Raw genomic sequence first — 20,586 nt, 5'->3', positions numbered from 1 at the left:
ATGTCATGAGACTTGCATACATCACTGCTACAGCTGGGTGGGGGTAGGGTGAGGGGATCTTCAGGGATTCTTCAGCAGCTTCTCAGGAATCTTCTGAGAATTTTCCACATTGGTGCTTCCAGCTGAGGTCTCCAGCATCTGCTTCTTTGATCTTTGGTGGCACCTTCTTCGGGCTTGTCTTTCCTACCTTTTTAAATAGTCCTGTAAACCACCGATTCCTGTGCTAACCCTTTGTCCCTGGTATACATAGCGTGCTCCTGCTTTCCTAACTGACCCCTGAGGAAGTACAGTGTGACTCGGTGCATTTAACCCTCTCACTGCCCAGGCGCGAGTGCCATTAGAGCTAGGGGAACTCACAAGCTGATTAGGCCCCTCTCCCATCCACCCATGAGCAATGTGATGACTGTTTCAGATATTTCTTAGCAATAAAGCTGAACATCTTTGTTCTCAGACTGGGTGTCCTTATGTGAAAAGCATGAACATCAAGACTAATTTATTTCTTTTGTCTTTCAAATATAAGGGGCTGTTTCCAGGCCCTCTGAAAGCTTTCAGAAACAGGTTATGACGTGTGGACCAGAGATGGATAAACTCCCTTTCCTCCAGCAGGTACATTAGAGCACACAGAATCTGTCTTCACATTACAGGCATACCTTATTTTATTGTGCTTCAGAGATACCACATTTTTTACAAATTGAAGGTTTGTGGCAACCCCTTGTTGAGCAAGTCTGTTGGCACCATTTTTCCAACAGTGTTTGCTCACTTTGTAGCTCTGTGTCATATTTTGGTAGTTCTTGCAATAGTTCAGATTGTTTCATCATGATTATATTTGCTATGGTATCTGTGATCGGTGATGTGTGACGTGACTATTGTAATTGTTTTGGGACACCACAAACTGTGCCCCATATAAGACAGCAACCTTAATCGATAAATGTGTCTGTTCTGACCGCTCTACCAATCACCTGTTCCCCATCTTTCTCCCTGTCCTAAGGCCTCCCTATTCCCCGAGATGTAGCAATATTAAAATTAGGCCAGTTAATAACCATACACTGGCCTCTAAGAGTTCAAGTGAAAGGAAGAGTCATATGTCTCTCACTTTAAATCAAAAGCTAGAAATGATTAAGCTTAGGGAGGGAGGCATATTAAAAGCCAAGACAGGCTGAAAGCTAGGCCTCTTGCACGGCAGTTAGCCAAGTGGTGAATCAAAGGAAAAGTTCTTGAAGGAAATGAAAAGTGCTGCTCTAGTGAGCACATGAATGATAAGAAAGCAAAACAGCCTTACTGCTGATAATGGGGAAAGTTTGAGTGGTCTGCATAGAAGACCAAACCAGCCATAACATTCCCTTAAGCCAAAGCCTAATCCAGACCACGGCCCTAACTCTCTTCAGTTCTGTGAAGGCTGAGAGAGGTGAGGAAGCTGCAGAAGAAAAGTGTGAAGCTAGCAGGGGTTGGTTCCTGAGGTTTAAGGAAAGAAGCCGCCTCCACAACATCAAAGTGCAGGTGAGGCAGCAAGTGCTGATGGAGAAGCTGCAGCAAGTTACCCAGAAGACCTGGCTGGGATCATTAATGCAGGTGGCTCCACTGAACAGCAGATTTCCAATGTAGATGAAATAGCCTTCTACTGGAAGAATACTCCTAAGGCTTTCAGAGCTAGAGGGGAGAAGTCAATGCCTGGCTTCAAAGCTTCAAAGTACAAGCTGACTTTCTTGTTAGGAGCTAATGCAACTGGTGACTAAGTTGAAGCCAGTGCTCACTGACCATTCTGAAAACCTAGGGCCCCTAAGAATGGTACTAAATTTACTCTGCCTGTGCTCTAGAAATGGGACAACAAAGCCTGGATGACAGCACGTCTGCTTAGACCATGGTTTACTGAATTTTTTTTTTGCACAGCAACTCCCTTCTTTATTTGTTGATTCAGAGGCATAAGGAGTCAAAAATAGTCAGGAACAGTCTTAGCTTCCACTTCAGTGGCATCATTGTTGTGTCTCCTGGTAGGACATTCTTCCTTTTGGAACTAAGACCTCTAGGCCAACAGAGCACAAGTTCACAGGAACAAGAAGCAAAATTTTGCTAGTGGGTCACTAGGGGTAATAGTGAGCAGTGTCATTCCCATTCCCACCCCTTGATTCCTGGACCTGTGACTCTTGGCAATGGGAGAAGCAGCACCATATATTAGATGCTGACTCACAGCATATACAGCTTTCTGAAGAACCTAGCCGAAGCCCTGCAAAATATTGCCACCCAGTTGGCACTGTCACTGAGTTACCAAAAGGCCACTCCACTGCACTAAGCCGGCTGCTTCAGGATGGTAGGGACTATGGTAAGACCAATGAACTCCATAAGCATTTCATTTGCTTACCTCATTTCATTTGTTGCACTTCCTTTGCCATGCAGTGAGTTCCTTGATCAGATGCAATGCTCTATGGGATACTATAATGGTGCATAACACATTCTGTAAGTCCACGGATGGCATTTTTGACAAAAACCTCGCATGCAAGGAAGGCAAATTTGTGTCCACACTATCTCTTCCAGTAAGAACCAAACGCTGCCCCTTCCATGATGGAAGGCGTCCACTGTAATCGACCCAGCAGCAGGGAGCTGGCTGATCACCCTGGGGACTGGTGCCGTATCAGGGTCTCAGTGTTGGTCTTTCCTGCTGGCTGACTGGGCACTCAGCAGTAGCCATAGCCAGTTTTACATATTTTCTTCATTTCTTCAGATGAAGGGACAATATTATCCCACCGGAGGAAAAAAAAATAGTCCTGGAAGCAGAGCCCAGGTAGCATAAAGAACTCAGTTTTCCTGGGAATAAAACCTTATTTATCTCAGGGTGGATTTGGCCTTTTAAAACATGGATACAGAGCAGGAGGGGGGGAACTTAAATATAACCCCCACATCTCTATAAAGCTGGTCTTAAATTCTTTCAGAAAACACAAGACCCTTTTGAACTATTTTCCATTGTCCTACCTATCACTGCCAAGGAAGATTTGGCATGATCTTTAGAGACTTTCTTCTGTCCGAGGAAGGGTGTAAGGATGCTGGAAGGGGTCATTTGAACTGAGTAACCCCTTCTACAAATCTCCCAGCTTTCCCCTGCATTACTTCATAGGATCATTGTAAGGAATGAGCAATGAATGGTTGCAGATCATCCCAAGAAGAATAAAGGGCAAAAGAAATGTCCCTTAATAATTTCTTGCAGGAGTGGTGTGAGCTTTAGAGTTGGGCATTCTGTAGCCAGGCCTCTCTGATCTTACAGAGAGTGGGCAGGTTTGCCCAGATAAGGTGTCCACTTCCATGGACAGTCTCCAGGAAAAGACTAGTCCCCACCGAAAGTGGCAGCAATGTTGGGTGTTGCAATTTCCGTGTGGAATCAGGGCCATGCAAACTCCCACTGCAGTCTTGAGGTCCCTTTGGCGAGCTGACCTGGGCAGCCTTTTAGAGTACACACAGGCAGATCGTTTATGACACCCATAATATGAAGCATTATTAACCCCTTCTTTGCCCCATGTTCTTACTAAATTCCAACTTGAAATATTCGAGTCTTCCTTATTTCCTCATCTGCACTAGCCCAGTACTGTGCTTACTTTGCGGTGTTCTGTTGTAAATAAGGCCATTAGTACCCAGCTTGGTAGGCTGGGGGTGCTCGCTGAATACTGTGTTTGTTGGTTACATTTATCCGGAGTTCTCTGCGTGTCCGGAGATCAAAAACAAATGTTAATGACTCAGTTATCGCTGACATTAAGCAATAAGTAGACATTGTGCAAAAAAAAAAATGCCACCATTTTTTTTCCAGAATGAAAGTTTGTTTTAATTTGGGTTCCTGTAGAAGTAGATCCAAGACAGGGAGGGATTCAAGTGCAAGTCATCTGATGGGGAGGTGAAGGAAACACTGCAGGGGGTGGAGAAAGGAGACAGGCAAACCAAGGAGCCAGTGCAGGGTGCGGCTGGAGCTGAAGCCTGCTGGCGATCTCGGGAGACGGCGTAGAAACTGTGCCTTAGAGTTCTACCACCTGAGGCTGAGGGAGCTGCAGCATTTATACATCAAGGCCTATCACTTCGGCTTGAGGACTGTTGGGGGGAGCCTTAATTTCCCAGCACTTTAAGCCTCCTCCCTTGGTGGCAAAATGGGCTTTATGCTATTGGGTTAGGAAGATGGGTGGCTGCTCCTAAGATGCTGTTGCATATCCAGAATAGTATTCAGGTATTTTTTTGGAAAGGTCTGGCTTTCTACTGCCAAATATATATATATATATATTTTGGAGTTGGGCAAGAGGCAGGCTTCATTTGCTTGAGTTTCATAAATAAGAATGATAATACTTTTTTTATACGGAGGTACATACAATAGAATGCACAAATCTTAACGTATAGCTTGATAAATTTTGACATGTGTTTATATTCATGTAACCATCACCCAGGTCAAGATACCAAACACTCTCACAATTTTTTTCCCCTTCACCTATTTCACACATCCCCCAAGCTCCCTCCCCTATGGCAACCACCAGTCTGTTCTCTGTGTCTGTGAATCTGTTTCTCTTATGTGTGTTCGTTTGTTTTATAGATTCCTCATATAAGTGAAATCACATGGTATTGTTTTTCTCTCTCTGACTCATTTCACTTAGCATAATATCCTCTAGGTCCACCCATGTTGTTGTAAATGGCAAGATTTCATTCCTTTTTATGGCTGAGTAAATTCCATTGTGTATACGTACCACATCTTTTTTATCTGTTCAACTATCGATGGCCATTTAGGTTGCTTCCATATCTCGGCTATTGTAAATACAGCTGTGGTAAACATAGGGGTGCATATGTTTTTCTGAATCAGTGACTTTGTTTTTGTCAGTAAATTTCCAGAAGTGGAATTGCTGGATCATATGGCATTTCTATTTTTAGTTTGAGAAACCTCCACACTGGTTTGCATAGTGGCTGCACCAATTTACATTCCCATCAGCAGTGCATGAGGGTTCCCTTTCCTCCACATCCTTGCCAACACTTGTTATCTCTTGTCTTGATATGCCATTCTGACTGGTGTGAGGTGATACCACATTGTGGTTTGGATTTGCATTTTCCTAATGATTAGTGATGTTGAGCAATGACAACGATACTTTTTCAACCTCATAGACTTATCGTGAATTAATAATACATGTGAAAGTACAACAGAAATGGAAGATGGCAGTTGAATGATTTGATAGTTTGCAACTGGATAGAAAAATGAAGAAAAACGAAAAACAGGAAGCTGGAAAAGAAAGCCATCACAGTCGTTTCTCATTTTACTGTGTTTCCAACAGTTGTGCTTTGGAACCCCCAAATGTGGAGTTTCCTGTGATTTAGTTTAAGTCATGTTTTCTGATTGATTAGAAAGCCTTCTTGGAATCTAACATGATTTTGATTGGGGACAGTTGGTCAGCGGCTTCTGACTTGGCCACATGGAGACTCAGGCTACCCCAGTTTCTGAAAAAGAGAACCAACAGCATTAGCAGATCTATCTCCACCAGGAATGCAAGGTTGGGATTCTCTTTACAGCCAACTGAGGCAATTTTTGCAAATGTTCCATATGTTCTCAAAATGAATGTGTGTTCCCTATTTGTGAAATGCAATATTTGGTGTATAAATAATCAAGTTGTGCTTTTTGTGTGGATTAAATCTTTGCTATTCTTAATATGTATACTTTGTTTACCTTATTGATAACTTTTTGAGAGACGTTAACTAAAATCTTTTATGATGGTGGATCTGTTGTAAAAATGTCATATATATTTTGAAACTACATTATTCAATGCATACAGGTTCAAAATTGTTATGCATTTTTAGTAGACTATTCTTTTTATCATCAAGTGAGGTCCTACTTTATTCCTACTAAGTCTTTCCCCTTTAAATTCTGTTTTGCCTGATATTAATTTGCTGGATAGATTTTTTTGGGTTGTTATTTGGCTGGTATATCTTTTCCTTGTTCCTTTTATTTTAGCTTATGTATGTCATTGCGTTTTAGGTGTGCCTTTTATAAATTGCTCCTGTTTAGCTTTTTTTTCACCAACCCAATATGAACAGATTTATTTATCAAATATAGTGATTGAAAATGTAGGTTACTACTATATTTGGGTTTAATTTTTGTTCCATGTTGTTCTTGTTTATTTCATTTTTGTTTTCTTCTTCTGGTTGGAAGTTATCCATTCTCTTTCTTTATCACTCATTTCATGCTCTCATTTTCCATTGCCTTTTGACCTTTAACATGGCTGGTGAGATGTTTTCTGCAAGGTTAATTGTCTCTCTTTTGCTTGGAGTAGAATAAGAACATGATAAATATTTATCTTGTGGAATAACATTGACTACCTGTTTTAGGGATGTTGCTGTGTACCTAGTGACATAGAGTATATGTTGCTTTACTTCCTGCTTGCAGAGAGTGTAGGGGCAAGCTAGTGAAATCTTCCCAAACTTTCTTTAGTGTTCCTATCCACGGAGCTTGACTAATCCTACCTCTTCTTCCCTTTTCTCTTTCCTCATGATTTTGCTCCAGTGACCTTTGAAAAGAAGCCATAAATAGTGTTGCCAGGAGTCACAAGAGGTATCATGAAGAAAGTTCAGTATATCAAGTCATAAAACTTCAGTTACCTAATTTTGTGAAATTAATAGTTTTTAAAGGGAACCTCTTTTTTTCCTCTCCATTTGTGATTTCTTTGCCCTGTGACATGTGCACCTTCAGCTGACTTTTGAAAGCCTGCTATTTTGGAAGTCATAGTTTTGACTGATGGGCCTATAATTAGTAAGTGTTCATTAAGTACTCTGTCCTAAGTATTTCTGTGGAGTGGTAGAGAATGTTCTTAGCAGCTGCCAGGGTGATAACAGTCTTGAAAATTTGCAGGACTCCAGAAGTAGTCAAAGAACTTTATTGTAAAGATCAAAAGCAAGCAGATAAAGAAGCCTAGCAATAGCTATAGCAGTAGCTAAAGCAAGGGGAAAAATAGTACGAAGGCTTCCTGGCTACCAAATCTAAGGACCTCCTTGCCTTTTATTTTCTCCATAGTGTTCAAAGCTTGATGCTCCCAGTTTTTCTCTTGCCCATCTGAAGTCATGCCTGGCTCTACTAGCTCTTTGCCCTCCTGCCTCCTGGCCACAGATGTTTTCCAAGCATTGATCTAGAGTCCTCTTCTCTCTTCTGTGATCCTCCCCCACACAGCTCACTTCAGTCCAATGGCTTCAAGTAGAAGCTTTATATTGATGACTCCCGAATCTACATCTCTGGCTTCTATCCAAAGTCCAGGCCTACATTTTTAATTGCCTGCTGAATATTTCCCCCTAGAGATCCTCCTGAAGCCTTAACTCAATACACCTAGAGTCATACCCTTTCCTTAAACTAACTTCCACACCCTATGACCCAGAAATTCCACTCCTATATATATATAGCCAAAAGAAATGTGTATACAGTGTACCAAAAGACATGTATAAGAATGTTCACAGAACACAATGCATCGTGACCAAATGGGGCTTGACCTAAGAATGCTAAGTTGGGTTAAAGTTAGAAAATCAGTTTAATTCATCACAGTAACAGAATAAGGGGGAAATCACATGATCACTTCATTAGATATGGAAAATTCATTTAATAATATGAAAGATCCTTCCATGATAAAAACTCTTAGCGAAGTAGGAGTAGAAGAGAACATTCTTAATCTCCAAAAGATTTGCTGCAAACATGCTAATTGATAAAATGCTGAAACCTTTTCCTTGGAGATCATGAGCAAGACAAGGAGGCTCCTGATCACCACATTGTTTGCAGTGTTCTAGCCAGTGCGCAAGACAAGAAAAAGGCACAAGAATTAGAAGGAAGGGAACAGAAAACTTATTTTTGCATATGATAGGATTCTATCCATAGAGAATCAAAATTATTTAGTAACTAAATTATTGAAATTAATAAGACAATTTAGCAGTCTCTGGATGTAAAACCCGAATATCCCAAAATCCAATGTATTTCTCCATACCAACAACAAACAGAAAATGAAATTAACATAAAATACTGAGGCATAAATCTAATAAGTGATGTGTAATACCTCTACAGAAAAAAATGATAAAACATTATTCTAAGACATTAAAAAATATTTAAAAAGGGAGATATGCCATCATAAATATGAGCAAGTAATATGCCAATTCTCCCCAAGTTTATTTCTAACCTCAGTTATAGTAAATGTTTCTTCATGGTACCTGACAAACTGATTTTAAAACTCATATGGAAATATAAAAGGCCAAGGATAGCCAGTACCCTTTTTAAGCAGAAGAATAGGGGTAAGACTTGATCCAGTGGATAAAAAGACTGTTATAAAGCTATAGTAATCAAGATAGTATATTATTTTTTCAGGATAGAAAAACAGTCCAGTGGAATAGAATGAGGAACCCAGAAACATATTCACACATAAGGAAAATATTGGATGTATTTTGCACTGTACAGCAGAGGAGAAATGTCAGTCATTAGACTAAGTAGTGCTGAGACAAATGGTAACTAAAATTAAACCTCTGTCTCACACTATATCCCAAATCTATTCCAGGTGTATTAAAAACTTACATGTGAAAGGAAAAATTTAAAAAGCTCCTAAAGATGATACAGGAAAATACCTTCATGAGCATGGGGGTAGGAAGAATTGGATAAACAAGATACAAATGATACCTAACCAAAAGGAAAGGGGAAATATTGATAAGTTAGGTATTAACTTTAAGGACTTCTCTTTATCCAAAAACACTATAAAAAGAGAAACCATAGAGTGAGGGAAGGTATTTGCAACTGATAAAACTGGCAAAGCTAGTATTTCGATGTATTAAGAACTCTCAGACAGACATGGCTTGGAGAAAAGGATGGGGGTGGTGCTGACAGACAAATTTGGGGACAAACAAGGCCAGGGAACTTTTGCCTGTTTCATTATTTGAAGGTCTCAGAGGAGTCTGCTTGGCAGAGACCCCTTTGCCAACATAGGATGGCTCAGCCTAGTAAAGAGAGGCATTATCAGACATTCTGAGTGTCTTAGGTCATGCTCACCAGAAGTAGAGCTTGACACAGGGGTTCTGCTGAGGGCTGTTTACTGGAGGAGTACTCTCAGGAGAAAGGGAGTGAGGGGAGTGGGACAGGGCAGGGAAAGGTGCTGAACAAGGATGTGTTCTTAGCGTCAGCCTGATCCCATGGGGAGTTCTATAGCATGAATTGCACTGTGGAGTTTTTTTCCCCCTTGAGGCAGGGAGACCAGAATTCTGTACCTCTGTGGCATTTAGTTATTGGCTGTGGGCTGTACTCCAAAGGGGGTGGTGGGTGGGCATAGCTTTCTCAGCAAAAGAGGCTTCTGCTTGGCTGGGGGAAATGCTCCAGAGAAGGGGACATTTGTAAGCTGTTAACCAACACTCATCTGCAGCGATAGGTGAATTGGTTGGTAAAGTGGATCACTGTGGAGCACCAATAGTGTCCTCCACCCTGAGGGCCTGGTTAATACGCCTGAGTCAACCTCAGTTCCCTTGTGTTGTGGACGCTGTATTAGAACCCAGAAGTCTACCATGAGGCTGACCATTAACAGGGTACAGTGATCTGCGGCACAGATAAAGGGTAAACTTTGTTCCCAGGGAGTGAGAAGGAGGTTGTGACAGGGACTCTGTAAGATTTCTAGAGACGAGATTGAAGCAGCCAGAGGGAGAGAGCCAATACTCTCCTAGAACATTGGCTGAGCCTAAAAACAGAAACAGGTCACAAGTTCACCAGCTGCAGACATTGACCTCAAGGCCAGCAGGGGACACAGCACAAGAGAATGCAAGGGCACCTTCTCTCCAGGACCAGTTCCGTTTCAGTCATCCAGGCTCTTACCTCAGGAAGACCCCAGGTCTTGGAAATAAGTGCCACTGAGGTTTGTGAAGAATAGTGTATCAGGTTTTTAAGAAATAAACTACATTTACACTGCACATCTGAATTATAGTGTAAGTGAAATTTCAATATCCACTTTAAAACACTTTACAGCTACTAGATTGTTGTATTTGAACACATGAATGAAATAATCAAAGTTTGACCTTTGACAAGATTGCAAACCATTTGAGAGCAGGATAGTGCAACCCATACAGTAAAGTGTTAGATAATTCCATTTTATCTCATATTACTTCCTCATGAAATTTGAAACTCATCTTCTCTTGTTTCAACCCACACATGTTACCAAGAGCCGCTGGTAAAAGTCAAGGACACTGTAGAAAAAGAAGATTCACCAGTAAGCTGTGTTGGAATATGTCACTAATTTACAGAAAAGTCAGTTCAGGCCCACACCTCACACCACAATGCCATATGAATAAAATATGAGAAACTAATTCATAAGGAAAAACATAGACTCTTATGAGGTCTCTGGAGTTCTCTGTAAGTTTTGTAAGCTTTAAAGTGGTAAGACATCATAATTATGACTGATAAATCTGACTACATAAAAAATGAAGAACTTTGAAAGAAACTAAAAAACAGGAAACTTTCTAGAACATTTTTTGGAAAATTTAACATTTAACATTTATGGAAAACAGAGGCTTAACATCTCGGGCAAATTAAAAAGAAAAAACAATATACCAATAATAAAGAAGTAAAAGACAGGCAGTTTCAAGTAAGGAATTATGCTAAGTAAACAGATATATGGGAAAGTATTAACCCTTTTACTTCAGCCTTAAACAAATACTTATTGAGCATCTACTACAGGCCAGACACAGGCACATTATCAAAGTAGTCCTAGGTACTGGGTATCAAAGAATACAAATCAGATTACTAATCAGTTAACTTTCATGCACTGCTGATGTAAGTAAAATTACACAATCCCAGTTGGATTTGGCCATATCTGTCGAGTGATAGTGATAGCATTGTTCAAGTCCTTTAACTCAGGAATTCTACTTTGGGGAACATATCTTCAAAAGGAAAAAATAATCCCAAAAGGGGAAAAAAACTTACATCCTGAAGATGTTCATCATACTGTATTATAAAGAGAGAGAAAGAATATATATTAAAGTACCTTACCTATTTAGCATTTTTATCCAATGTTGCCCAAATTAACTTTTTGTATAGAACCCTTTTTCATAGAATATCTATTAACTTGGTTGAGAACACACCTCCAGGAAGAAATGGGCCCATAATTTTGGTGATCCCTTTGTTAGGGTTACAAGGCTAATGATGTGGTTCATACAGGAATAACATTTCATTTGGGTGAAATGTTCGGAGCCCAGGCCCACCTAAGCACCAGCTTCTAACCTAGAAGAGAGAGATCTTCTAGAGCATAAACAAAGAGGATGAAGTCCCTTGGTTATGCACTTTTCTAGATTTTTCTGAGGTATGAGCAGCTCATGTGGCCTTCAGTAAGGCTAGGTGAGATAGCTCTAACATACCTTCTGGGTACAGACCCTGAAATCCTCAGAATGAAAGAGACTGAATCTCTTACTCTATAGAGACTAAGACATTCATAGAAAGGACACGACCCCTTTATCACCCAGAGAGCTCAGAAGAAAGGGCAGACTATCTGATTGGGTGTCAGAATAAATGTTCTCAGAGCAGTGGCACTCCTAGGAGCTCTCCGAGGTGCTGAACAACTGCCTGCATCTCTCCAGCCTGGACCCTCTCTCTCACTAGTGTCTGTCACCTAAAGAATTCATTACCTCTGCTTGTATTGGCACTTGCTGTCTGGCCTCTGACTCCTTGACACAATCTGTCTGGAACCCATACCTAACGGGATTTCAGTTACTTCCTGTTCTCTGCATGTACTGGAAGCTTCATTTATCAGGTTCCTCTTTAAAGGAAATCTATTTCAGGTTATCTCAGTAGGAGAGAACATATGTTTTATTAGCTCTTGGTTTGTACTATCTGGAAGGAAGGGAACCCAGGAGAGATAATTTTCAGATATGAGTCCTCTTAAATTAGTAAAGCCTGGTATCTATCACTATATTTGGTTCTTGCTGGGATACTTGAGAATGTAACTACTAGAACACATGGAGGAAACAGAAAGAGGAGACCATTGTAGAGTTGAGAAATATAAAGAGCCTGCATGTGACTTATCTGTCATACTTTTCAGTCCTTCAGTTACTAGATTAGCAATGGGATACCTGGTGCAACAAGCAACCCCCAAATTCCAATCACTTAAAACAACATGAGCTTCTTTCTCACAAAAAAATCCAATACATATTCCTGGTTGATGGCTTTCCTGCACAACTGCCCTCAATGTGGTGACTCAGACCTCTTCTATATTGTAGCTTTGCTGTCCTCTAAATCCTTGGAGGACTCTTCATTCAGTTAGTCAATAAGGAAAGAAAATAGGGGACTTACATACTGTTTTGATGGGCTAGGCCACGGAGTGGTCTACATCACTTCTACCCACCTTCTGTTGGAGAGGACCCATCACATATTTGCACCTAATTGCAAGGGATCTTGGGAAATGTAGTCTTGCCATATGCAAAAAAAAGAAAAGGAATACAGTTTGGTATATAACTGGCCAGTATCCACCATACTCTCTGGGTGTAGTTTTCTCAACTGTAAAATGATGCAAATAATAGCTGCCCTTCTTTCTTCATAGAGTTACTATGAAGTTCAAAGGAGATTATCTGTGTAAAAATGCCTCGAAAACTGTAAATCAATTTACAATAGAAGGGAATCATTGTTGCTAAGCTTACCTATCATTGAATGCTAATTTTAGGAGTGAAAAAAAGATGTTTCTTTGGTAGGACTCCTTATAGCTGGTCCCAGTACATACCAAGTATAAATAAGTATATCTAATGGGATAATATATTTTTCATATGGGGTGAAAATAAAGATTGTAAATGGACCTTTGACATTTCATGATTTGAACACCTTGACAGAAGTATCTGAGGATGAAATTAAGGGAAAGTACCATTTTGCATTCAAGCCTAATTTCTTGCCAGGCTCCTTAGGATGCTTATAATCTCCCAGACAATAAAACCTACCGTTGGTTTGATAATAGGTGGTAAGTTCTATCATCTTTGACATTCTTCCCTGGACTGATTCTTGGAAATGAGATATCTATTATGATTGTTGTCTATGCCATCTTATTACTCACATACAAACATGTACCTACACACACAGCTCCTTTTTCATTTTTCTGAGGCCCTTCATCCTCAGCAGCCAGATGCCCCTGTTCCCGCTAACTCCCAAAGCAAGCAAACCAAAAAGCTGCCTCCTTCAACTTCTTCTTCTCATGTTTGCTATGAAGCAGAGGCTCTGGTAGAATTCCATGATGCTTATACACCCAGCAACATGCCAGTGATTTCTGAGCACTGATCACTCTTTAGTTTCATTATGTTTTGACCTGAAGCTAGGAACAACCATCTGGGAAAGGCATTTATTTAAGCAAACATCACTCAGCCAATAGAGACCGAGGCATTGAATCATGGTGAACTGCGAGATTTCTTCCAGGGATGAAAGGAAATAATAAGAAATCACAATAGCGAGGAGCATACTTTGAGACCCAGCTTAGTTTTCTGAAAGGAGAAAAAGAAAGACATTTGTTTGAAACTCCAGGGCCTTAGGATAGTTCTCCAGAGCACACTAAGCCTTAGGAAAAATGTCTAATTTATCTTAGAGCAGACTGAACTCACAGCTTAAAAATTCAAAGCATAGATAGCTCCATTCCCAATATGTATAAAATAACTGAATGTGAACATGACCTAAAGGAAATTAAACTGCACATAAACTGCACATGCATTCTGGTGCACTGTGGTATTAACTTGAAAATATAGAGCCTTGGGTTTTGTGGAAGGAAATAGAAATTGGGATGTAAAGTGAAGCAAAGAAGAAGATGCCCTTGGAAACATGAACTGCTATAAAATGAAAGCAGTGTCTAATCCAGTAAGAGCCTTCTCCACATAGACTATCCCTCATATCTGGGTGTCTTGGCTATCTACCTCTTACCAGGAAAAGAAATAGGTCTGGGAATTATACCAGATCAGATCTCTTTCAGGTGGACAAGCATTGAGAGAATTAAAAATGGTCTCCTCTTTTCTAGTACCTCTTGGTGGGTATCTTTTTTTTTTTCTATATCTCCTATTACCAGCCATCTCCCAGCTACATATCTACTTGGATTTCATTCTGGTCTGTGTTCTGCTCATCTTGTGTGTCTCCTGAATCCTTGCAGGTTGGTACCCAAGCCTGTTTGGGCACACCAAAAATGCTGGAGGCCTTACAGATTGGACCCACCATTTATTCACTGACTGCTTGCATTAGAACATATCCTCTTCTCAGTTTGATGATAAAACCAGGCTGAAAGTGAAGAGGAGACAGTTTTGCTTCCAAAAAGATGTGAGTATTGAAGTGTTATACTTGGAATACAAGTTCCCCCCCTTTTAGGACAATACACATGGATCTTTCCAGATCTGGTGTGGAGGGAGCCATGGGGGGAAAGCAGAGACTGTATGAGGGAGTGGAGGAAGAAGGGGCTTCTGGGCTTCAGGAAACCTGGTTTCTTATACTGCCTTCCACCGAATCCTGGCACCTGGCAAGTGGCTGATCCCTCTGAGCCTCAATTTTCCCATTTGTAAAATAATAGTAATAATAGTCATAAACAGTTGAGAGGCAGAGCGATATTGGGGGCAAGAGCTCCCACTGCAGAGACAGATTGCCAGGGTTCAAATTCTGGCTCTGCTGTTATTACCAGTAACACTTCTGTGCACAGTATATTTCTTTGTGATTTTACATCTAGCTGATGCTTAAACTATATTGCTGGTTGCAGAATGTCTCATTTTTAAAAAAAATTAACAAACTTTCTTTTTTAGAGGAGTTTTAGGTTCACAGCAAAATTGAGCAGAAAGCACAGAGTTCCTTTACCCCCTGGCCCCACACATACTCAGCTTCCCCCACTCTCAACATTCCCCACCGGGGTGGGGTGTTTGTTACAATCGATGAGCCTGTACTGGCACATCATGATCACCCAAAGCCCATAGCTTACATTAGGGTCAGTCTTGGTACTCTACATTCTCTGGGTTTTAACAAATGTATAATGACAAGTATCCACCATTACAGTATCATACAGAATACTTTCACTGTCTTAAAAATCCCTGTGCTCTGCCTATTCATCCCTCTCTCTCCCCTAATCCCTGGCAACCACTGATCTTTTTACTGTCTCCATAGTTATGCCTTTTCCAGAACGTCATACTTGGAATCATATGGTATGTGACCTTTTCAGTTTGACTTCCTTCACTTAGTAATAAACATTAATGTTTTTCCATATGTTTTCATGGCTTGATAGCTTATTTTTTCTTTAGCATTGAATGATACTCCATTGTCTGGACATACCGTATTTTACTTATCCTTTCACCTTCTGAAGGATATTTTGGCTGCTTCCAAATTTTGGTAATTATGAATAAACTTCTGTAAACATCCACGGTCAGGTTTTTGTGTGGATGTAAGTTTCTAATTCATTTGAATAAATACCGAGGAGCACAATTGCTTAATCGTATGGTAAGAATATTGTTCGTGTTTTTTTTAAACATTTTTATTGAGTGTAAGTTTTGGCAGACTGTGTCTTTCAAGGAGTTGGTCCATGTCATCTAGGTTATCAGATTTGTGGGCATAGTGTTGTCCATAGTATCTTCATCTTCCTTTTAATGTCCACAAGATCTCTAGTGATACCCCATCTTTCATTTCTGATACTAGTAACTCACGTCTGCTCTGTTTTTTTCTTAGCCTAGCTAGAGGCTTAACAATGTTATCAATCTTTTCAAAGTAACAGCTTTTTGTTTTGTTGATTTTCTCTATTGCTTTTCTGTTTTCAATTTCACTGATTTCTGCTCAAATTTTTAATTTTTTCTTTCCTTCTGCTTACTTTGGATTTAACATGCTCTTCTTTTTCTAGTTTCCTAAGGTGGAAGCTTAGATTGTTGATTTTCGATCTTTCTTCCTTTTTAATATATGCATTCACTCATAAAAATCTCCCTCTAAGCATTGTTTCACTGCATGCCACAGTTTTGATAAGTTGTACTTTCACTTTTGTTTAGTTCAAAGTATTTACAAATTTCTCTTGAGATTTTTTTTCTTTGACTCATATGTTAATTAGAAGTGTATTGTTTTTTTTTCTTTTTTTTTTAGATAATTATTTTTTATTGAAGGGTAGTTGATGCACAGTATTACATTACATTAGTTTCAAGTGTACAACACAGTGATAAAACATTTATATACATAATTCTAGGTTCCAGCTATCACCCTACCAAGCTGTTACAATATCTTGACTATATTCCTTATGCTATACATTACATCCTGGTTACTTATTTATTTTACCATTGGAAGTCTGTCCCGTTTTTTTTGTTTTTGTTTTTTTTTTTGAGGGCATCTCTCATATTTATTGATCAAATGGTTGTTAACGACAATAAAATTCTGTATAGGGGAGTCAATGCTCAATGCACAATCATTAATACACCCCAAGCCTACTTTTCGTCAGTCTCCAATCTTCTGAGGCATAACAAACAAGTTCTTACATGGAGAACAAATTCTTACATAATGAATAAGTTACATAGTGAACAGTACAAGGGCAGTCATCACAGAAACTTTCGGTTTTGCTCATGCATTATGAACTATAAGCAGTCAGTTCAAATATGAATACTCATTTGGTTTTTATACTTGATTTATATGTGGATACCACATTTCTCTCTTTATTATTATTTTTAATAAAATGCTGAAGTGGTAGGTAGATACAAGATAAAGGTAGAAAACATAGTTTAGTGTTGTAAGAGAGCAAATGTAGATGATCAGGTGTGTGCCTGTAGACTATGTGTTAATCCAAGCTAGACCAGGACAATAAAACATCCACGTATGCAGAAGATTTCTCTCAGAACGGGGGGGTGAGGTTCTAAGCTTCACCTCTGTTGATCCCCAATTTCTCACCTGATGACCCCCCTGCGACTGTGCCTGTCTTAGGTTGTTCCTCCCTTGAGGAATCTTACCCGTCTCTGGCTAACCAGTCATCTTCCGGGGCCATACAGGGAAATGTAAAGTTGGTAAGTGAGAGAGAAGCCTTATTGTTTGAAATGGTTAGCTTTTTATTTCTTTGCATATTTATGCCCTGTAGCTTCTATGCTCAGCATTTGTCTTGAGGTATCTTTACCACTTGGAAGAATTATGATACTCGGTAAATTTGATATGAGGCACGAATTCTATTTAAGGGTTGTAATTAGGAAGGAAGAAGAAAAGCTATAGAAGTAGCAGGCAGAAGAAAACATGGGAAGATTGATTATTTCTTTGACATATCTTCCTGTAGAGTAACTTCAGCATGTATAGGTTTTAAGCTACTACTTAAATTGCGCACACACATTAACATAATAGGAGTATAGTTACATAACCAAAGCATACCTGTAATTACCAGCCATCTCCAGTGAAACCAAGAAAACCAGTTAGGCGCCTTAGGCATTTGTGAAAACTTATCTATGATATGGTGGATATTGTCCAACTGAACTTGAACAGTCTGAGAGAAATCAGACAAATTAAAACAACCCATTCCTGGGGAATGTTCACATCCCTTATGTTCTTTTAACAGTAAATAGTCTGTAGTTGTAAGATTTTGGAGCGCTACAATTTGCACTTCTCCTAATTCTTGGTTGAGTTCCAACAGTATAGATCCAGTCAAATTTGTTGTTTTACTGTATGCACAGGCCAGCTTAGATATCTCCTTCATTCCCATGGCAAGTCCAGGAGCTGGTGGGATGAGTGCATCTACAGCTGTAGCAGTGCGTGGATCTTTGTTGGGGTATTTTGATGATCATCTTCTGGCATGAGTCTTCCAGAGAGTGCTGATGTTGGAAGTTCTCTTTCATATCGTATCTTAGTTCATTTTCGGGGTAGCCCACTTAGGCTTTGATCTTCTGTATAAACGCAAACAGACCCTTTGCCTACACTTTTATATGCCCTTTATACCCTTGTGTAGAACTCATTGGAGGTTACCACACAGGAACTGCCCTTTTTGTTTTGTTTTGTTTTGTTTTGTTTTTGCTATCACTAATCTACACTTACATGACGAATATTATGTTTACTAGGCTCTCCCCTATACCAGGTCTCCCCTATAAACCCCTTTACAGTTACTGTCCATCAGCATAGCAAAATGTTGTAGAATCACTACTTGCCTTCTCTGTGTTGTACAGCCCTCCCTTTTCTCCTACCCCCCCATGCATGCTAATCTTAATACCCCCCTACTTCTCCCCCCCTTATCCCTCCCTACCCACCCATCCTCCCCAGTCCCTTTCCCTTTGGTACCTGTTAGTCCATTCTTGAGTTCTGTGATTCTGGTGCTGTTTTGTTCCTTCAGTTTTTCCTTTGTTCTTATATTCCACAGATAAGAGAAATCATTTGGTATTTCTCTTTCTCCGCTTGGCTTGTTTCACTGAGCATAATACCCTCCAGCTCCATCCATGTTGCTGCAAATGATTGGATTTGCCCTTTTCTTATGGCTGAGTAGTATTCCATTGTGTATATGTACCACATCTTCTTTATCCATTCATCTATCGATGGACATTTAGGTTGCTTCCAATTCTTGGCTATTGTAAATAGTGCTGCGATAAACATAGGGGTGCACTGATCTTTCTCATACTTGATTGCTGCATTCTTAGGGTAAATTCCTAGGAGTGCAATTCCTGGGTCAAATGGTAAGTCTGTTTTGAGCATTTTGATGTACCTCCATACTGCTTTCCACAATGGTTGAACTAACTTACATTCCCACCAGCAGTGTAGGAGGGTTCCCCTTTCTCCACAGCCTCGCCAACATTTGTTGTTGTTTGTCTTTTGGATGGCAGCCATCCTTACTGGTGTGAGGTGATACCTCATTGTAGTTTTAATTTGCATTTCTCTGATAATTAGCGATGTGGAGCATCTTTTCATGTGTCTGTTGGCCATCTGAATTTCTTTTTTGGAGAACCGTCTGTTCAGTTCCTCTGCCCATTTTTTAATTGGGTTATTTGTTTTTTGTTTATTGAGGCATGTGAGCTCTTTATATATTCTGGACGTCAAGCCTTTATCGGATGTGTCATTTTCAAATATATTCTCCCATACTGTAGGGATCCTTTTTGTTCTATTGATGGTGTCTTTTGCTGTACAGAAGCTTTTCAGCTTAATATAGTCCCACTTACTCATTTTTGCTGTTGTTTTCCTTGCCCGGGGAGATATGTTCAAGAAGAGGTCACTCATGTTTATGTCTAAGAGGTTTTCGCCTATGTTTTCTTCCAGGAGTTTAATGGTTTCATGGCTTACATTCAGGTCTTTGATCCATTTTGAGTTTACTTTTGTATATGGGGTTAGACAATGGTCCAGTTTCATTCTCCTCCATGTAGCTGTCCAGTTTTGCCAGCACCACCTGTTGAAGAGACTGTCATTTCGCCATTGTATGTCCATGGCTCCTTTATCAAATATTAATTGACCATATATGTCTGGGTTAATGTCTGGATTCTCTAGTCTGTTCCATTGGTCTGTGGCTCTGCTCTTGTGCCAGTACCAAATTGTCTTGATTACTATGGCTTTATAGTAGAGCTTGAAGTTGGGGAGTGAGATCCCCCCTACTTTATTCTTCTTTCTCAGGATTGCTTTGGCTATTCGGGGTCTTTGGTGTTTCCATATGAATTTTTGAATTATTTGTTCCAGTTCATTGAAGAATGTTGCTGGTAGTTTCATAGGGATTGCATCAAATCTGTATATTGCTTTGGGCAGGATGGCCATTTTGACGATATTAATTCTTCCTAGCCACGAGCATGGGATGAGTTTCCATCTGTTAGTGTCCCCTTTAATTTCTCTTAAGAGTGACTTGTAGTTTTCAGAGTATAAGTCTTTCACTTCTTTGGTTAGGTTTATTCCTAGGTATTTTATTTTTTTTGATGCAATCGTGAATGGAGTTTTCCTGATTTCTCTTTCTGTTGGTTCATTGTTAGTATCTAGGAAAGCCACAGATTTCTGTGTGTTGATTTTGTATCCTGCAACTTTGCTGTATTCCGATATCAGTTCTAGTAGTTTTGGGGTGGAGTCTTTAGGGTTTTTTATGTACAGTATCATGTCATCTGCAAATAGTGACAGTTTAACTTCTTCTTTACCAATCTGGATTCCTTGTATTTCTTTGTTTTGTCTGATTGCCGTGGCTAGGACCTCCAGTACTATGTTAAATAACAGTGGAGAGAGTGGGCATCCCTGTCTAGTTCCCGATCTCATAGGAAATGCTTTCAGCTTCTTGCTGTTCAATATAATGTTGGCTGTGGGTTTATCATAGATGGCCTTTATTATGTTGAGGTACTTGCCCTCTATTCCCATTTTGCTGAGAGTTTTTATCATGAATGGATGTTGAACTTTTTCAAATGCTTTTTCAGCATCTATGGAGATGAACATGTGGTTTTTGTCTTTCTTTTTGTTGATGTGGTGGATGATGTTGATGGACTTTCGAATGTTGTACCATCCTTGCATCCCTGGGATGAATCCCACTTGGTCATGGTGTATGATCCTTTTGATGTATTTTTGAATTCGGTTTGCTAATATTTTGTTGAGTATTTTTGCATCTACGTTCATCAGGGATATTGGTCTGTAGTTTTCTTTTTTGGTGGGGTCTTTGCCTGGTTTTGGTATTAGGGTGATGTTAGCTTCATAGAATGAGTTTG

The 20,586-nt window shown here is 39.8% G+C and overlaps 1 protein-coding gene across 6 annotated transcripts in view; it reads left to right on the top strand.

Moving 5' to 3' along the window:
• Nucleotides 1-20,586, top strand: part of RAI2 (retinoic acid induced 2) — a 347,676-nt gene that overhangs the window by 1,954 nt on the left and 325,136 nt on the right. The window contains exons 2-3 of one of the 6 annotated variants that reach the window (XM_036912881.2): nucleotides 521-606; nucleotides 14,109-14,272. The exons of 3 other annotated variants lie outside the window; for them this stretch is intronic. The gene's annotated coding sequence lies outside the window, so the exon portion shown is untranslated. The remainder of the gene's footprint in view (nucleotides 1-520; nucleotides 607-14,108; nucleotides 14,273-20,586) is intronic. 2 more of the 6 variants (XM_036912882.2, XM_036912883.2) reach the window with 2 other exon arrangements.

Source organism: Manis pentadactyla, chromosome X (genome assembly GCF_030020395.1).
Source record: "Manis pentadactyla isolate mManPen7 chromosome X, mManPen7.hap1, whole genome shotgun sequence".
In the NCBI taxonomy this organism is placed as follows: Eukaryota; Metazoa; Chordata; class Mammalia; order Pholidota; family Manidae; genus Manis; species Manis pentadactyla.
This window is presented reverse-complemented; position numbering and strand designations above follow the sequence as displayed.